The 17,353-nt window shown below is 40.4% G+C and overlaps 1 protein-coding gene across 2 annotated transcripts in view; it reads right to left on the bottom strand.

Annotated features, from left to right (window-relative positions):
* The window catches only part of OPA3 (outer mitochondrial membrane lipid metabolism regulator OPA3), a 74,581-nt gene that overhangs the window by 45,623 nt on the left and 11,605 nt on the right, over positions 1-17,353 (bottom strand). The window lies entirely within an intron of this gene.

Genomic DNA, 17,353 nt, shown 5'->3' with positions numbered 1-17,353 from the left:
AGCAGCTGCCTTGGCTGCATGCCCAGCACAGGGGAGAACTCTCCTCCCAGGAACAGGCACTGAACAAGGTGCAGGGCTAAGGAAAGGTCTAAGAAGAGGGGCCTCCAGAGTCACTGGGTCTCCGACTCCCCCGTGGGTTGCGATGAAGGTGGGAAGCACTCCCTCAGGCACTCTCAAGCAGGAGAACCTGCTAATTAAGACAAAGTTCATGCTGGGATTCAGGGCTTCCCAGGCTGGAGTCCCCAAAACGCTCCCTCTCCAGGCCTCAGTTTCCTCCTCTATAAAATAGGTTTAATAAAAACCCCGGTTTATTCAGTGGTTAGAGCTCAGTGCTCATAACACCAAGGTCGCCAGTTCGATTCCCACATGGTCCAGTGAGCTGCATCCTCCACAAGTGGATTGAAAACGACTTGACATGGAGCTGACGGGTCCTGGAAAAACACATTGTTCCCCAATATTCCTCAATAAAAATTAAAAAATAAAATAGAATAAAATACCAACCATTTGGGGGAAAAAAAAAATACCCTTACCCACAGGGTTCTATGAGATCCAACAAGACTGTGCGTGGCTGCATCCAAAGATTTCAGTAAAGTGCAGCCATTGTTATTTTTATAAATTAGGCCCAGGCTGGGGCCACTGAATATCAAAACTGAAAGGTTTCATCCGCTGGGGGAAAGATGACAGAAAATACACTGGGGTGTGCTCCTAGAGGCCTGGGAGGCGAGGGCCTTGTTAGAATCCCTAGAGGTTCTTCTTTCTTCCTGTAACTGCCAAGAACACAGCCTGGAGACCAGCCGGGCCTGGACTCAGGCCCAATCTCCACTTCCTCCGCAAACCCGTTTACCTCACCAGGGGAATGACTGGTAAAACAGCCTCCAAGAAGAAGGGACAGCTCTTCTTAAGAGTAGACTTCTAATTAATAAATGGAGAAGGGAGAGGAAACAGAAAATGAGTATCAGGCAAATACCATGCAACAACTGCTGTTGCACTCAAGGTCCACTGACTCCTGCTAAAAGGAGTGGGCCAAAGTCTGAGAAGAAACAGGGTGTTTGCGTAGTCTTCAAGTGTTTTCCCTAAGATATTTATTAACAAAGGGGAAAAGAGTAACTTTACAATGGGCAAACCTAGCAGACACCACTCTAACCACACTGACCTTGGTCGACATGACTAGAAATAAGACGTACTAAAGTCATAGACCCCCGGATGTGGTGCAGAGGACACAACATCATTTCTCACGAGAAAGCATCAGACAAACTCAAATTGAAGGGTAAATTGAAGGACAAAATAACTAACCAGTACTCTTCAGAAGGGTCACCATCATAAAAGACAAAGACTGAGAAACTGTCATAGATCACAGGGGACTAAATAGACGTGAGAACTAATTGCAACGCAGAATACCAGATAAGATCCTGGGACAGGAAAGGGACATTGGAGGAAAAACTGGTAGTATTTCAATGAGGTTTGTAGTTGCATTAATAGTATTGCATCCATGTTCATTTCCTGGGTTTGTTCACTGTACTATTTAAGATGCTGTCATGGGGGAAGCTGAGTGAAAGGTGTGCAGGAACTCTCTGTACTGTTTTTATAACTGTTCTGTAAGTCTAACCTTAGTTCAAAGTAAGAAGATAAAAAAAGAAGTTGCCTTCAGGTGGCGAGACTGTGAGGAAATGGACCCTCTTAAAAATATGTTTCACACCCTTGAGTTAGTAATTCTGCTTCCGGAAATTGATGCCGGATTTTACCAGGATAAGTGTGGAAGGCTTGCCTGGCACGTTACTCTTGTAGCATTGTTTATAATAACAATAAAAAAGCCAGGAAAAAACCTATAATTGGACTATCCTACAGTCTCATAAATTAAAGTAATTCTGGCAGCAGCTGAAATAAAGACTCAGGAAGTTTTCAGTCCTGACAGATAATTCTCCCAAGGATAACATGGTCAGTGAAAAGCAGTGATGACGAGCATAATGATTGCCCCATTCATGAAAAAAAAGGCAAGGTGGGGTGCGTATTGGCATTTGCTTGGAAATGCAGCTGTTGTTTTGTGTTTTTTTCCTGGAAAATACACAATTGTGAACGTAAAAGGGACTACACAGCAGACCTGACAAGCTCAGTGACCAAAAATAACCACATGGGATGGCCTGACATAAATTCCTAACTGGGCAGGTCATGGCAGGTAGTCAAGTCCCAGGCCCACAGCTTCCTTAGCAAAGGTCGGTCTTTACCTTAAGTGAGCCCTGTCCACTGTTCTTATACATCTCGGATAACATACGTTTGACATGCCAGAGTCATTTTCTCTTTTTTAAAAAAACTTACAAATTCTTTATTTCTGTAATTTTCCATTTACTATTTTGGTAACATGGCTGACCGCAAGTAACTGAAACTGCGGGTAAGGGGGTCTACTACATATCCAAAACTTAACTCATCTACCGTATAAAGTACACAAATCTTAAGTATACTCGCCCAGTTGATTAATTTCTATGTATGTATACACCCATGTAACTGTTATTCAGATAAAGATACAGGTTATTTATAGCACCCCAGAAGCCCCCCATGTCCCCTACAGTCACACACCTCCCTTCCAAGGTAACCATTATTTCAACCTCACCATTGATCAGTTTTGACTGTTGTTGAACTTAATAAAATGGAAGGATACAGCATTTCTTCCTCAAACTTCCTGCTCTGTTCCCTGCCTCTGACAAAGGCACCACCACTTACCCAGTTACCCAAGCTGGGAACCCGCCGTGGCTCTTCCTCCTTTTCCCTTGCCTCCTCCCCCAGGGCCATTGGGACACCTGGTTCGACCCAGTTAGGGAGACACCTTGGAGATGGGTGAGGAGCAGGTGGGGCAATGGCAGTCCCAGAGTCATTTTCTTTTCCAAACACCTTGGAGGCAGAGGTGTAACCATTTCACAGAAGTCCATGCCCTGAAAGTCCTGATTGTTAGCTTGTTGCCCACACACCATCTCTATTTACTGTAAATGTTAAATGTTAACTACCCTGTACCTACCAATGTAAAAAAAAGCATGTATCTCTCCATTTTGCTTTTTATCCAAACCTGGAGATTCCCCGTCCCCCACTTCGCTTTCTCCCATCCCCCAATCTACCACCAATGGATTTCATGTAAATTTTCCTTACATTTTATTCCTTGATTCTAAATGTATAAAATAAGCTGCCAAACTGCCATTCTCCAGAGAATTTTCTCAATCAATTCAGGTCTTTCTTCTGGGCATGTCCTCAGTTTGGCTCAAATAAACGCTAATAAACTCTCATAAACTTTTTCTATAGATTTGGATGTTCTTTTCTGGACATGGGAAAGAAAATAAGAAGGATCCCTACCTCACACCTAACACCCAAAATAAATTCCAGATGCATCAAAGACTTAAACACTATATAAATAAGACTGTACAATTACTAGAAGAAAACATAAATCATTTATAATCTAGAAATGAATAGTCTTTCTAAGGATGCCAGAAAATCTGAAGGTCATAAAAGAAAAGATGAATTGATTTGACTAAGTTAAAAAAAAAAATAAAGGTTTTACATGGTAAAAACAAAAACAAAAACTACAATAATGTCAAATGACAATGTCGGAGATAAGATTTGCTCCTTTTCTTACAGAAAGAGCTCCTATAAGTTAATTAAATAAAGACTCCGACAACTTGCTAGAAAAATGGGCTAAGGCTACAAACAGATTGATTACTGAAAAATTCAAAAGGCTCTTCAACAGATAAGAAGACATACAACTTTGTTCACAAGGAAATGCAAATTAAAACTAAAATGAGAAACTGATCTCCATCTGTCAGGTTGGCAAAAATCAACAAGTGTCTCAGTCCATGGGAGGGACCTCACTGCTAGGAGCAAGGTACTCCAGACCCACCGCCAGGAATGATTAGAGACATTTGAGTAGGAGTCAAATTAACACACCTCGCATCTTGTTGCTCCTGTATACTCTCAACAAATTTTGAAAAACTTACGCACCCTCTTTCAAGTTGTCATATCCATTTTGTCATTGTAAGTTGAAATAATTGCAAAAGCATAACTTCTGGTATATGACCGATATTAACATTTTAAAACAAATCTGTTGTGTCACTTTTTTTTTATTGGGGAATACTGGAGAACAGTGTTTCTCCAGGGCCCATCAACTCCAAGTTATTGTCCTTCAATCTAGTTGTGGAGGGCGCAGCTCAGCTCCAAGTCCAGTCGCCATTCTCATCTTAGTTGCAGGGGGCGTGGCCCACCCCATACGGGAATTAAACCGGCAACCTTGTTGTTGAGAGCTCCCACTCTAACCGAGCCATCCGGCCACCACTCCCACAGCTCAGTGGCAGCTCCGTTGTCTTCAATCTAATTGTGGAAGGAGTAGTCCACTGGCCCAGGTGGGAATCGAACTAGCAATCCTGTTGTTCAGAGCTCGTGCTCTAACCAACTGAGCCATCCAGCCGCCCGTGTCACTCTTTTAAGCCCACAGAAATTTAATACCTACCATCATTCATTTTAAAGATACAGCAATCAGCTCTTCCGAGACAGTGTTTACATCATTCCTTGTTCTCCTTGAAGTTCAACTACATTTTACTTTCTCACAAAATTTTGTCCTAACAGAACATAGTTTTATGCTCAAATGTCCTATTATATTTCTCTGAAACAAAAAAGTATCTATAAATGAAAATCAAAATTTTCATTTCTGGGGATCTTAGTTAAAATTTTTCTCTCGAATTAAGTTACCATTACAATCACTATTAGTGTACCACTGATCAAAACAGCATATATTATACAATTTGATGCATAATTATTAAATATAAAAAGTAAAATTTGACCGGAGCCGCATGCCTTAGTAAAGTGGACTGGGGAGAACATTCCTGCCGTCGATATTTCAAAGCGTTCCTTTGTGATCCTGGAGGAGTTTACACCTGGCACATCATCATATCACAGGAAGGGGGAAGAGATTTGCCTGTTTTTCATACTTTACTTCTCCCATAATTTCTTTTCCTGGGAGCAAAGCCACTGGAAAGGGAAGGAAGGAAGACCAGCAGATTCCTCTGGCAAGTCAGGTAAAGTCGGAGATACGAAAAGGATTATCCTCTTCAAACCCTCCCTGTCGGGGTGTAGGTTATGGGGTGGACATGGGGCACTTGTCCCCCAACATAAAAAGGCTGCCTGCCAAGTGCCACATAGACTGGAATACTGGTGGCAGCATTCTCTGGGAGAACATAACCCAGAAATAACCTAAATGTCCACCAACAGGGCCTGGTATATCCACATTATAAACCAACTGCTATGAAAAAGAATGTGGGAGCTCTAATGTACACAAATATGGATGGATTCTCAAGGTATGCTGCTAAAGGGAATAAATGGCACAAAACAGGGTAAATAGTATATTATCTATCATATGTGATTAAACATATGCATGCCTCGAATATGCTTGCTTATGCACAGGACACTCTTTAAGGTGGCTGAGGAGTGACCTTTGGTGGCTCACTCTCTGATCTCTGACCTCCTACTTTCCCACTCACCCTCTGCCCTAGCCACACAGACCTCCTCACCATTCCTGGAACCCAACAAGTATATTCTAGTCTCAGGGCCTTTGCACTAACTGTGCCTTATGCCTAAAGCACATTACCAACTAGCCACACTTTCTCACTTTACTCGAGTAAAGTGAGAAATGTTTACCTCCTCAGAGAGGCCTTCCTAAACCCAACCTAATATAGCACATGCCTTCTCCCATTACATCCAAACCTTCTTCCCTGCTTCATTTTTTCCTTAGTACTTATTACCATCTAACACATAATATATTTTGCTTTCTTGTTTATTATCTGTCTCCTATCAGCAGAATCTCAACTCCATAAGGGCAGTAAACTTGGGTCTCTTTTTACACAATTGTATCCCCAGTGCCTGGCAAGCAGTAGGCCTTCAGTAAATATTCCTTAATGAACAAAGGAAATAAGGAAGGCAGAAAGGCAGACAGGGATGGGAAACATATGTACTTTTCACCATATTACCTTTGATACCATCTGAATTTTTCTACCATGTGCATTATTATTGACAATGGAATTAAATTAGAAATCAGTAACTTGAGAAATCTAAAAAGGCCCTAATATTTGGAAATTAAACAACACACCCCTAAATAACCCATGGGAAAAAGGAGAGATCACAAGAGAAACTAGAAAATGGCATGATAAACAGAAATGAATGACAAAGAAACTAATTTTATGGTACATATCTAAAGTAGTGTTTAGAGGGCAATTTATATTTAAATGCTTACATATAAAAAGAAAGATTTAGAAGTAATAATCTGAGATTCTACTGTATTAAAAAAGAGCAAATTAAACCCAAAGCAAATAGAAGAAAACAATAAGGATAAGAGCAGAAGTCAATGAAATAGAAAATATACAAAAGAGAAGAAAATAATAAAGCCAAAAAGTGATCCTTTAAAACATATATTGATAATCACAAATAGGATTAGTGACCAAAAATAAAGAAAAAATAAAACATAGATTACCATTATTTAGGAATGAAAGAAGAGACAAAGCACTACATATCCTACAAGTATTAAAAGGATACCAAAGGAATACTATGAACAACATTATGTCAATAAATTCAACAACTTATGTGAAATAATATATACCTTGAAATACATTATTTGTAACCACTGACACAAGAAGAAATACAAACTCTGAGTGGTACTATGTCTACTAAGGAAATTGAATCTGTTATTCAAAACTACAAGCCCAAATGGACATTTATGTCAAATATTTAAGAAATAATTTCAATTTTATACAAAATCTTACAGAAAATAGAGGACGAGGGAACATTTTCCCAATTGTTTTATGAGGGCAGCAAAACCATGATATTAAAACCTAACAAAGACACTACAAGGAAAAATGACAGAACATGTCACTCATGACCACAGTTGCAAACATTTTTAGGAAAATATTAGCAAATCAAAGCCTGCAGTATATAAAAAGAATACTACACCATGACCAAGTCAGGTTTATCCAGGAATACAAGATTGGTTTAATATATTTTTTAACCAATATTTAATTTGTAGTAGTAACAGAATTGTGGTAAGTCAGCCTCCAAGATGGCCCCCCACAATCCCTGTCTCCTACTCTTGACAGCCGTGTATAATCCCTTCCTACACTGTATCACAGTTGGTCTGAATGACCAATAGAACACGGCAGAAGTGGCAGAATGTCACTTCCAAAATTATGTTATAAAGACACTGCCTCGTCAGTGTTGGTCATTTTCACCCTTGGATCGCTCTCTTTGGGGGAAGTCAGCTATAGTCATGAGTAGCCCTAAGGCAAGGTCCATGTGGAGAGAAACTAAGCCGTCCAGCAAGCACTGAGACCACAACCATGTGAGTCATCTCGGAAGTGGATCCTCCAGTGCCAGACTGAGCCAGAGCCACTCAACAAAGCTGCTCCTAAATTTCTGATTTTCAGAAATTTACAATCAATGTTATTTATTATCATTATATATAATATTTATATTAATTATCCTAACAAATGTTTACTTATCACATGAAAAAGTACTCAACATCACCATTCATCAGAGAAAAACAAATGAGTTTCCAACTGGAATGGCTAAAATTAAACTATGAAAACATTAAATATTGGTAAGCAACTGGAACCGCACTGGGAAACTCTTCGGTAGTTTCTTATAAGATTAAATATACCTTTACTGTGTAACTCAGAAATTTTACTCCTGGGTATTTAGCCAAGAGAAATGAAAACGTGTATCTACATAAAGACTTGTATAAGAATGTTCACAGCAGCTTTACTAATAGTAACCCAAAAATCTGGAAACCCAAATGTCCATCATTAACAGAGTGGAAAAACAAAGTGTAGCATATTCATATAATGGAAAAAAAAAGAAAAGAATACACACTACAAGCAATAAAAGAAGTGAACTACTCATAGATGCAGCAACAAGGAAATATCTCAAAGGCTCATCATATAACCAAAAGCTAGACTTAAAAGTTCACACTGCACTATTCCATTTATATGAAGGTGAACAACAGGTAAAACGAACCTACAGTGAGAGAAGTCACAGAGGGTGACAGAACAGGAGAGGAAGGAACTTCCCAGGGTGACGGAAATGTTTTATATCTTGGATTCCGTTGGTTACACGTGTATATGAACTTATCAATACTCATTAAATCATACACTTTAGATCTGAACACTGCATTGTACAGATATCGTACTCCCATAAAGAATATGCAAAAACCCAATATTAATAACTAAACGTAAGAGGAGGGGTCTGGGTGCCAGTAGAGCTTGATTTCTTATTCTGGGTTGCAGCATGGAATTAGTTTCTCTCTCTGAGTTATTTCCCCACTCATAAAACCAGGACAATCATATAAACTCCCTAATAATAAGGTGGTTAATACCATTTGCTGAGATCACACAACACATAATAAATAGAAACCATTACCATCAGTTAAGAAATTATCATTCAGAGTAAACATAGCTTTGAGCCAGTCCGTGCCCTGGCTGGCCTTTCCTGGCTGTGCTCCAGCCAGCTGCAGCTTCTTCCCACTCAACACTGTTCCAGGTGTTAATAGGCTTACGGTGCCACAAGCAGAGCGGTAGCTTCCACCCACAGACTTGGCCTCATCCATCATTAATTACTGCCTTCGGGGACAGTAGAGATGCACAGTGCACCAGTCACGGGAGGGACCATAACTGGGCCTGCCTGCCAAGCATCTTGGGGAATCCCATCTTCCCAACTCCCGGTCCAAAGGATTCAGTAGGGGCTAACCCCCTCCCTCCGACTGGCCAATCAGAGCACTGCTTTTCTCAGTGACTGGCTCAAGGATGGGGATGTGACCCAAGCCGGACCACTGAGATTCAACCTGGGAATGTGGGTAGAACCCCTCTTTGCCCTGGAGTCCCTAGGCAGGTAACTAATACCCCCAAATGTAATCTCTGTGAGAACAGAAAGTTTTATCTGCTTTGTTCACTAATGATTAGTCATACTTCCTAGCACACAGCAGGCACTAAATAAAAATTTGTTGAATGAATGAATTATATAGCCTATTAATGGACTGACGCATGTCCTTGTCCCAGAAAAGAATGCCACCTCTACTTCCTACTCCGACCAGGAGAGACCAGCACAACTTAGTGCTACAGACAACATCCGGGAATTTAAGAGGCACAAGGGAAGCAGCTGACACAGAGGCTAAGAGCTTAGTGTGCTCTGGAGTGGGGTGGTCCTGGGCTCAAGTCATGGCTCTGCTGTTTACTTGCTGTGTGACCTTGGGGAAGCTTCTTAAACTCTATGCATCTCCATTTCTTCTTTTTCTTTTTTTTTCATTTCCTCTTTTTCTAAATGGGGATCACAATCCCTCGCTCACAGGGTTATTGGCATGTTCAAGGCTTGTGCATGAACTGATTTCTAGTGGGAAGACTCAGCACAACTGTCTGCAGAGACCAAGAATGGGACTGAGCACCATGGTGCAAACCAGAACCAGACAATCTGGTTCTAGCTCTACCACTTAGCACCTGCGCGCCCTCGGACAGGTTACTTAACAGCTCTTCTTTCCTGTCATTACACTCTAGAAGTGACAATCACCATCCTGTCCTCCCATATAGCAAGGGGTGGTATGTGACTCCATTCTGGCCAACTAGCAGTGAGGGGAGTCTCCTGGGAGCTTCAGAAAAGATTTTTCTCTTCGAAGAGCTCTCTCTCATTTCCCTGTTCCCCCATCATGTTATTCTCTCTCTCTCTTTCTCCTCCTCCTCCTTCCTTCTCCTCCCTTCTCCCTTCTCCCTTCTTCTTCTTCTCCTTCTCCTTCTTCCCCCCTTTGGACAGTGCAGTATAAAGGCATGATACCTGGAGCTACAGCAGCCCTTCTGAGGCCTTGAGCAAAGTTATTACTTGAATACAAAGATGGTAGAGACAGAAAGAGTCCTCAGGTCCCTAATGACATCCCGAAGCCATCAAACCAACAGAGCCACCTTACTTCACCAATAAACATCCTTCTGATTTAAGGTTTGATTAAGATTTATTGGCTGGGTTTTCAATGAATTAGAGATGAGCACAAACTGATTTATGCCTTTCTTTCACAATAAATATATATTAGTTTTGTAAATTTAATGTCTCCTCCAAAAACTTCGGAGGAAAAAAACCCCATAAAACCCAAAAGTAAAATAAACTTTGATTCAATTTTAAAAAGAAAAGAGATAAAAATGGCAACACACTCAGCAGGGAGTGCTGAGCCCTCAGAAGAGGGCAGCTGCTGTGGCTGAACACTCATCAAAGCCAGGACCCAGGTGAGTCTGGAAGCCTGAAGACAGCTTAAGAAAAATGGGGAGTGAGGGAGCTCTGAGCAAATCAGCAGCTACGTGGAGGCTTAGCGGTCTGAGTTGGGGTCAGCTGCAGCCGGGGCAGCAGGAAAAGAGGAGGGGCCAAGAAACTGAAAGTGGGGATAAGACCCCATTTGGGGGCAGAGGCACACCTGGGTGGCCGAGACATTCGGGAAAACCTCTAAGAAACTGAGCACGGACGGAGTCTAAAGGAGGGGTGAACAAAGGGGCGGACACGGTCTTTCTTTGGGGCATAGGGAGAAAATATCAGAACTTCTGGTTATGTTTATGTTTGAAGGAGGAGGAGGAAAGGGAAAGAAAAAGAAGGAAAAAGAGGAAAAGGAGGAAGGGCAGGAGGAGAACAGAAGAAATTAAGCTTTACTAGGCATATAAAGAGATATACTGAGGTCGACTACAGAGATATGGCCTCTAACGCCTCTCAGCAAGCAGGTGCCAATCACCCCAAGGGGCAGCACCCAGATGCCCAATGGGTGACAAAGGCGCCCTCTCCTGGCCACATAACATAATGCAGCCTGAGGAAATAGATTCTCTAGGATATTCTCAGGTTGCAAATCAACCAACCGTCACACATGGGCTTCTTCTCCTTCTTCTTTTTTTTTAAAGTTTCAGGTGTACTAAACAATGTAATGATTAGACATTTACACCCCTCACAAAGTGATAACCCACCAAGTCTACTACCCACCTGACATCATACGTAGCTATTACAATACTACTGACTATATTTCCTATGCTGTACTTTACATCCTATGAGTACATATATACATATATATTACAGTTGCCATTCAATATTATATTAGTTTCAGTTGTACAGTGCAGTGGTTAGGCACTTAATATAATCTATGAAATGATCCCCCCAGTAAGTCCAGTACCCATCTGACACCCTAATAGTCTTTACATTGATTATATTCCGAATACTGTATTTCACATCCCCGTGACTATTTTGTGACTGCCAATTTGTACTTCCTAAGCCCTTCACTTTTCTCACCCATCCCCCAACCCCTCCCGTCTAGCAAACATCAGTTTGTTCTCTGTATCTATGAGTCTATTTGTTTTGCTCATTTCTTCTGTTCTTTAAATTCCACATATAAGTGAGATATGATATTTGTCTTTCTCAGTCTGACTTATTTCACTTAGCATAACACCCTCTACGTCCATCCATGTTGTTTCAAATGGTAAGATTTCATTCTTTTTTGTGGCAGAGTAATACTGCATTGTATAAATGTACCACAATTTATCCAGTCGCCTACTGATGGGCATTTTGGTTGTCTCCATATCTTGGTTATTGTTGAATAGCGCTGCAATAAACATAAGGGTGCATATAGTTTTTTGAATTCGTGTTTTGGATTTCTTTGTATCAATACCCATGAGTGGAATTGTTGGGTCATAAGGTAGTTCTATTTTTAATTTCTTGAGGAAACTCCATTCTATTTTTCACAGCGGCTGCATCAATCTGCAATCCCACCAACAGTGCATGAGGGTCCCCTTTTCTCCACATCCTCACCAACACTTGTTTGTTGATCTACTGATGCTAGCCATTCTGACAGGAGTGAGATGTTATCTCCTGTGGTTTTAATTTGCATTTCTCTGATTAGTGACTCTGAGCATCTTTTCATATATCTATTGACCGTCTGTATGCCCTCTTTGGAGAAATATCTATTCAGGTCCTCTGCCCCTTTTTTAATTGGATTGTTATTTTGGTGTTGAGTTACATGAGTTCTTTATGAATTTTGGATATCAACCCCTTATCAGATGTATCATTGGCAAATATCTTCTCCCAGTCAGTAGGATGTCTTTTTGTTTTGTTGATGGTTTCTTTTGCTGTGAAAAATCTTTAGTTTGACATAGTCCCACTTGTTTTGCTTTTGTTTTCCCTTGCCCAAGGAGATATATCAACAAAAATATTACTATGGGTAATGTCTGAGAGTTTGCTTCCTACATGTTCTTCTAGAACTTTTATGGTTGCAGATCTTACATTTAAGTCTTTAATCCATTTCGAGTTTATTCTTGTATATGGCATAAGAAGGTGGTCCATTTTCATTTTTTTGCATGTATCTGTCCAGTTTTCCCAGCACCATTTATTAAATAGACTGTCTTTACCCCAATGTAAATTCTTGCTTCCTTTGTCCTAGATTAAATGACCATATGGGCATGGAATTATTTCTGGGCTCTCTATTCTATTCCATTGATCTAATGTGTCTGTTTTTTAATCAACACCATCCTGTTTTGATTACTATGGACTTGTAGTATAACTTGATACCAGGTAGCATGATACCTCCAGCTTTGTTCTTCTTTCTCAGGATTACTGTGGCTATTCGGGATCTTTTACATTTCCATATAAATGTTAGGATTGTTTGTTCTAGTGAAAAATGCCACTGGTATTTTGATAGGGATTGCGTTGAATCTATATATTGCTTTGGGTACTATGGGCATTTCTTTTTAAAAGATTTTATTGGGGAAGGGGAACAGGACTTTATTGGGGAACACTGTGTACTTCCAGGCCTTTTTTTCCAAGTCAAGTTGTTGTCCTTTCAATCTTAGTTGTGGAGGGTGCAGCTCAGCTCCAGATCCAGCTGCCGTTGCTAGTTGCAGGGGGCGCAGCCCACCATCCCTTGCAGGAGTCGAACCGGCAACCTTGTGATTGAGAGGACGTGCTCCAACCAACTGAGCCATCCGGGAGCTAAGCGGCATCTCAGGTCAAGGTGCCGTGTTCAATCTTAGTTGCAGGGGGCACTGCCCACCATCCCTTGCGGGACTCGAGGAATCAAACTGACAACCTTGTGGTTGAGAGCCCGCACTCCAACCAACTGACCCATCTGGGAGGCAGCTCAGCTCAAGGTGCCGTGTTCAATCTTAGTTGCAGGGGGCAGAGCCCACCATCCTTTGTGGGACTCGAGGAGTTGAACCCTCAGCCTTGTGGTTGAGAGCCCAGTGGCCCAAGTGGGAATCAAACCGGCAGCCTTCGGAGTTAGGAGCATGGAGCTCCAACTGCCTGAGCCACCAGGCCGGCCCTGGACATTTTAACTGTATTAATTTTTCCTATCCATGAGCATGGTATATGTTTCCATTTATTTGTATCTTCTTTAATTTCTCTCTTCAATGTCTTATAATTTTCTGAGTACAGGCCTTTTACTTCCTTGGTTAAATTTATTTCTAAGTATGCTTGTTTGATGTGATTGTAAATAGGACTGTTTTCTTAATTTCTTTCTGATAGTTCATTATTAGCATATAAAATTGCAACCGATTTCTGAATATTAATTTTGTATCCTGCTACTTCATTAAATTCATTTATCAGTTGCAATAGCTTTTTGTGTGTGTGTGTAATCTTTGGGGTTCTCTATATACAGTATCATGTCATCTGCAAGTAATGACAATTTTACTTCCTCCTTTCCCATTTGGATACCTTTTCGTTTACTTGTCTGATTGCTGTGACCAGAACTTCCAGTACTATTACTGAATAAAAGTGAAAGTAGGCATCCTTGTCTGGTTCCTGATTTTAAGGGGAGTGCTTTTAGCTCTTCCCCATTGAGCATAATGTTAGCTGTGGGTTTGTCATATTTGGCCTTTGTTATGTTGGGATATGTTCCTTCTATTCCCACTTTGCTGAAGAGTTTTTATCATAAATGGGTGGATTTTGCCAAATGCTTTTTCTGCGTCCATTGATATGACCATATGATTTTTATTTTCCATTTTTTGATATGGTATATCATATTAACAGATTTGTGGATACTGAGCCAAACTTGCACACCAGGAATGAATCCCACTTGATTGTAGTGTATGATCTTTTTAACGTAGTGCTGAATTCAGCTTGCTAATATTTTGTTGAGGATTTCTGCATCTATGGTTCATTAGGGATATCGGCCTATAGTTTTCTTTTTTTGTAACGTCTTTGTCTGGTTTTGGGATCAGGGTAATGGTGGCATAGTAAAATGAACTTGGGAGCCTTCCCTCATTCTGGATTTTTTGGAATAGTTTGAGCACAATTGATGTTAATTCTTTTTTCAATGTTTGGTAAAATTCACCTGTGAAGCAGTCTGGTCCAGGACTTTTGTTTGTTGGAAGCTTGTTGATTACTGATTCAATTTTGTTGGTAATAATTGGCCAGTTCAGATTTTCTGTTTCTTTTCAATTCACCTTGGAAGAGTGTATGCTTCTAGGAATTTATCCGTTTCTTCCAGATTGTCTGATTTGTTGGCGTAGAGTTGCTCGTAGTATTTTCTTAAATTCTTTTTGTATTTCTGTGGTGTCTGTAGTCGTAGTCTGTAGTCGCTTTCATTTCTGCTTTTATTTGGATCCTCTTTCTTTTTTTCTTTATGAGTCTGGTTAAAGGTTTGTCAATTTTGTTTACTGTTTCAGAAAACCAGCTCTTCGTTTCATTGATCTTTTGTTTTTTTAGCCTCTATTTCATTTATTTCTGCTCTGACCTTTATTATTTCCTTCCTTGTACTCATTTTGGGCTTTGTTTGCTGCTCTTTTTCCAGTTCCCTTAGGTGTAAAGACAGACTGTTGATTTGAGATTTTTCTTATTTCTTTAGGTAGGCCTGCATTGCTATGAATTTCCCTTAGGGCTGCTCTCACTGTGTCCCATAGATTTTGGGCCATTGCGGGTTTTTTTTTATTTAATTTTTTTATTGGGGAATATTGGGGAACAGTGTGTATTTCCAGGACCCATCAGCTCCAATCGTTGTCAAATCGTTGTCCTTCAATCTAGTTGTGGAGGGCACAGCTCAGCTCCAAGTCCAGTCACCGTTTTCAATCTTAGTTGCAGGGGGCGCAGCCCACCATCCCATGCGGGAATTGAACCAGCAACGTAGTTGGTTAAGAGCTCACACTCTAACCAACTGAGCCATCTGGCTGCCCTGCATTTTCATTTTCATTTATCTCAAGGTATCTTTTGATTTTTTCCTTGACCTCATTGCTAACCCTTTCATTATTTAGTAGCATGTTATTTAGTCTCCATGTGTTTGTGCATTTTTCAGTTTTTTTCTTGTAATTGATTTCTAGTTTCATACCATTGTGGTCAGAGAACACGCTTTATACGATTTAAATCTTCTTAAATTTATTGAGACTTGTTTTGTGGCTCAACATAGGGTCTATCTTGGAAAATGTCCTATGTGCACTTGAAAAGAATGTATATTCTGCTGTTTGAGGGTGAAATGCTCTAAAAATATCAATTAAATCTATCTAGTCTAGTGTCATTTAAGGCCACTGTTTCCACGTTGATTTTCTGTCTGGAAGATCTGTCCATTGGTGTCAGTGGGGTGTTAAAGTCCCCTATGATTGTGTTATTGTTGTTCTCTGCCTTTATGTCGGTCAATATTTGCTTTATATATTTAGATATTTTTAGGTGCTCCTATGTTGGGTGTATGAAAGTTTACTAAGGTGATGTCCTCTTGTTGGATTGATCCCTTTATTATTATGCAATATACTTCTTTGTCTCTTATTATAGTCTTCATTTTAAAGTATATTTTGTTTGATATAAGTATTGCTACCCCACTTTTTTTCTCATTTCCATTTGCATGAAATGTCTTTTTTCATCCCTTTACTTTCAGTCTGTGTGTGTTTCGATCTGAGGTGGGTCTCTTGTAGACAGCATACGCATGGGTTTTCTTATCCATGCAGCTACCCTATGTCTTTTGATTGGAGCACTTAATGCACTTACACTTAAAGTGATTATTGATAGGTACATAATTATAGCCATTTTATTATTTATATTTTTTATCTTCATTTGTTTTCTCCTTTCTTCTGCTTAAAGAAGTCATTTTAACATTTCTTGTAATACTGGCTTAGTAGTAATTAATTCTTTTAGCATTTTTATTTTTGGTCTGGGAAGCTCTTTATCTCCCCTTCAATTTTAAATGATAGCCTTGCTGAGTAGAATAGTCTTGGTTGTAGAGCCTTGTTTTTCATCACTTTGAATATTTCCTACCACTCCCTTCTGTCAGGGAGTTTCTGTTGAGAAATCAGCTGACGATCTATGGGAGCTCCCTTGTCAGTAACTAGTTGTCTTTCTCTTACTGCTTTTAGGATTATCTGTCTTTAACCTTTGTCATTTTAATCATTATGTGTCCTGGTGTGGGCCTGTTTGGGTTCATCTTGTTTGGGACTCTCTGCACTTCCTGGGCTTGTATGTCTATTTCCTTCGTCAGGTTAGGGAAGTTTTCAGTCATTATTTCTTCAAATAGGTTCTCAATCCCTTGCTCCTTCTCTTCTCCTTCTGGTACTCCCATAATGCAAATGTTGTTACGCTTGATGTTGTACCACAGGTTCCTCAAACTATCTTTGTTTTAAATTTTTGTTGTTGTTGTTGTTCTGATTGGGTGTTTTATGCTACCTTATCTTCTAACTTGCTGATTCAATCCTCTGCTTCATCTAATCTGCTGCTGATTCCTTCTAGTATATTCTTTCTTTCTGACTGGTTCTTTTTCACGGTTTCTATGTTCTTCTTTATGTTTGCTATCTCCTTGTTGACATTCTCACCAAGTTCCTTAAGCATTCTTATAATCAGTGTTTTAAACTCTGTCTCTCGTAGGTTGTTCGCCTCCATTTCATTTAGTTCTATTTCTGGAGGTTTCTCTTATTTGGGACATGTTTCTTTGTTTCCTTATTCTGGCTGCCTCTCTGTGCTTGCTTCTATGTATGAGGTAGATCTCCTATGTCTCAGTCTTTGCTGGGTGGCCTTATGTAGTATGTGTCCTGCATGGTCCAGTGATGCAGTCACCCTGATGTCCTGTGCATGTGTTCCAGGAGCATCCCTTGAGTGTGTTCTCTGGTTGTAATTGAGACTTGATTGCTTTTGGCATGTCTGTGGGTGGGACTGAATCCCAGGCTGACTGACTGTGGGGATTGGCTATGCCCACTGTGTATGAGCTGCTGCGTGGAGGCTGACCCCTCAGAGGAGGATTCGCTCCCATGGGTGCTTGTGCCTGTTGACAACCCCCCACACACTTTGGGTGTGACCCTGTGCGGCTAACCAGGTAGTACTCTGGTGTGGTCTGAAGCTGGCCTCTGGGTATGTTGTTTCTAGT

This window comes from Rhinolophus sinicus, chromosome 8, assembly GCF_057876585.1.
Source record: "Rhinolophus sinicus isolate RSI-liver-muscle chromosome 8, RSI-T2T, whole genome shotgun sequence".
Taxonomy (NCBI): Eukaryota; Metazoa; Chordata; class Mammalia; order Chiroptera; family Rhinolophidae; genus Rhinolophus; species Rhinolophus sinicus.
The sequence above is the reverse complement of the archived record's forward strand: the minus strand, read 5'-3'. Positions and strand labels throughout refer to the sequence as shown.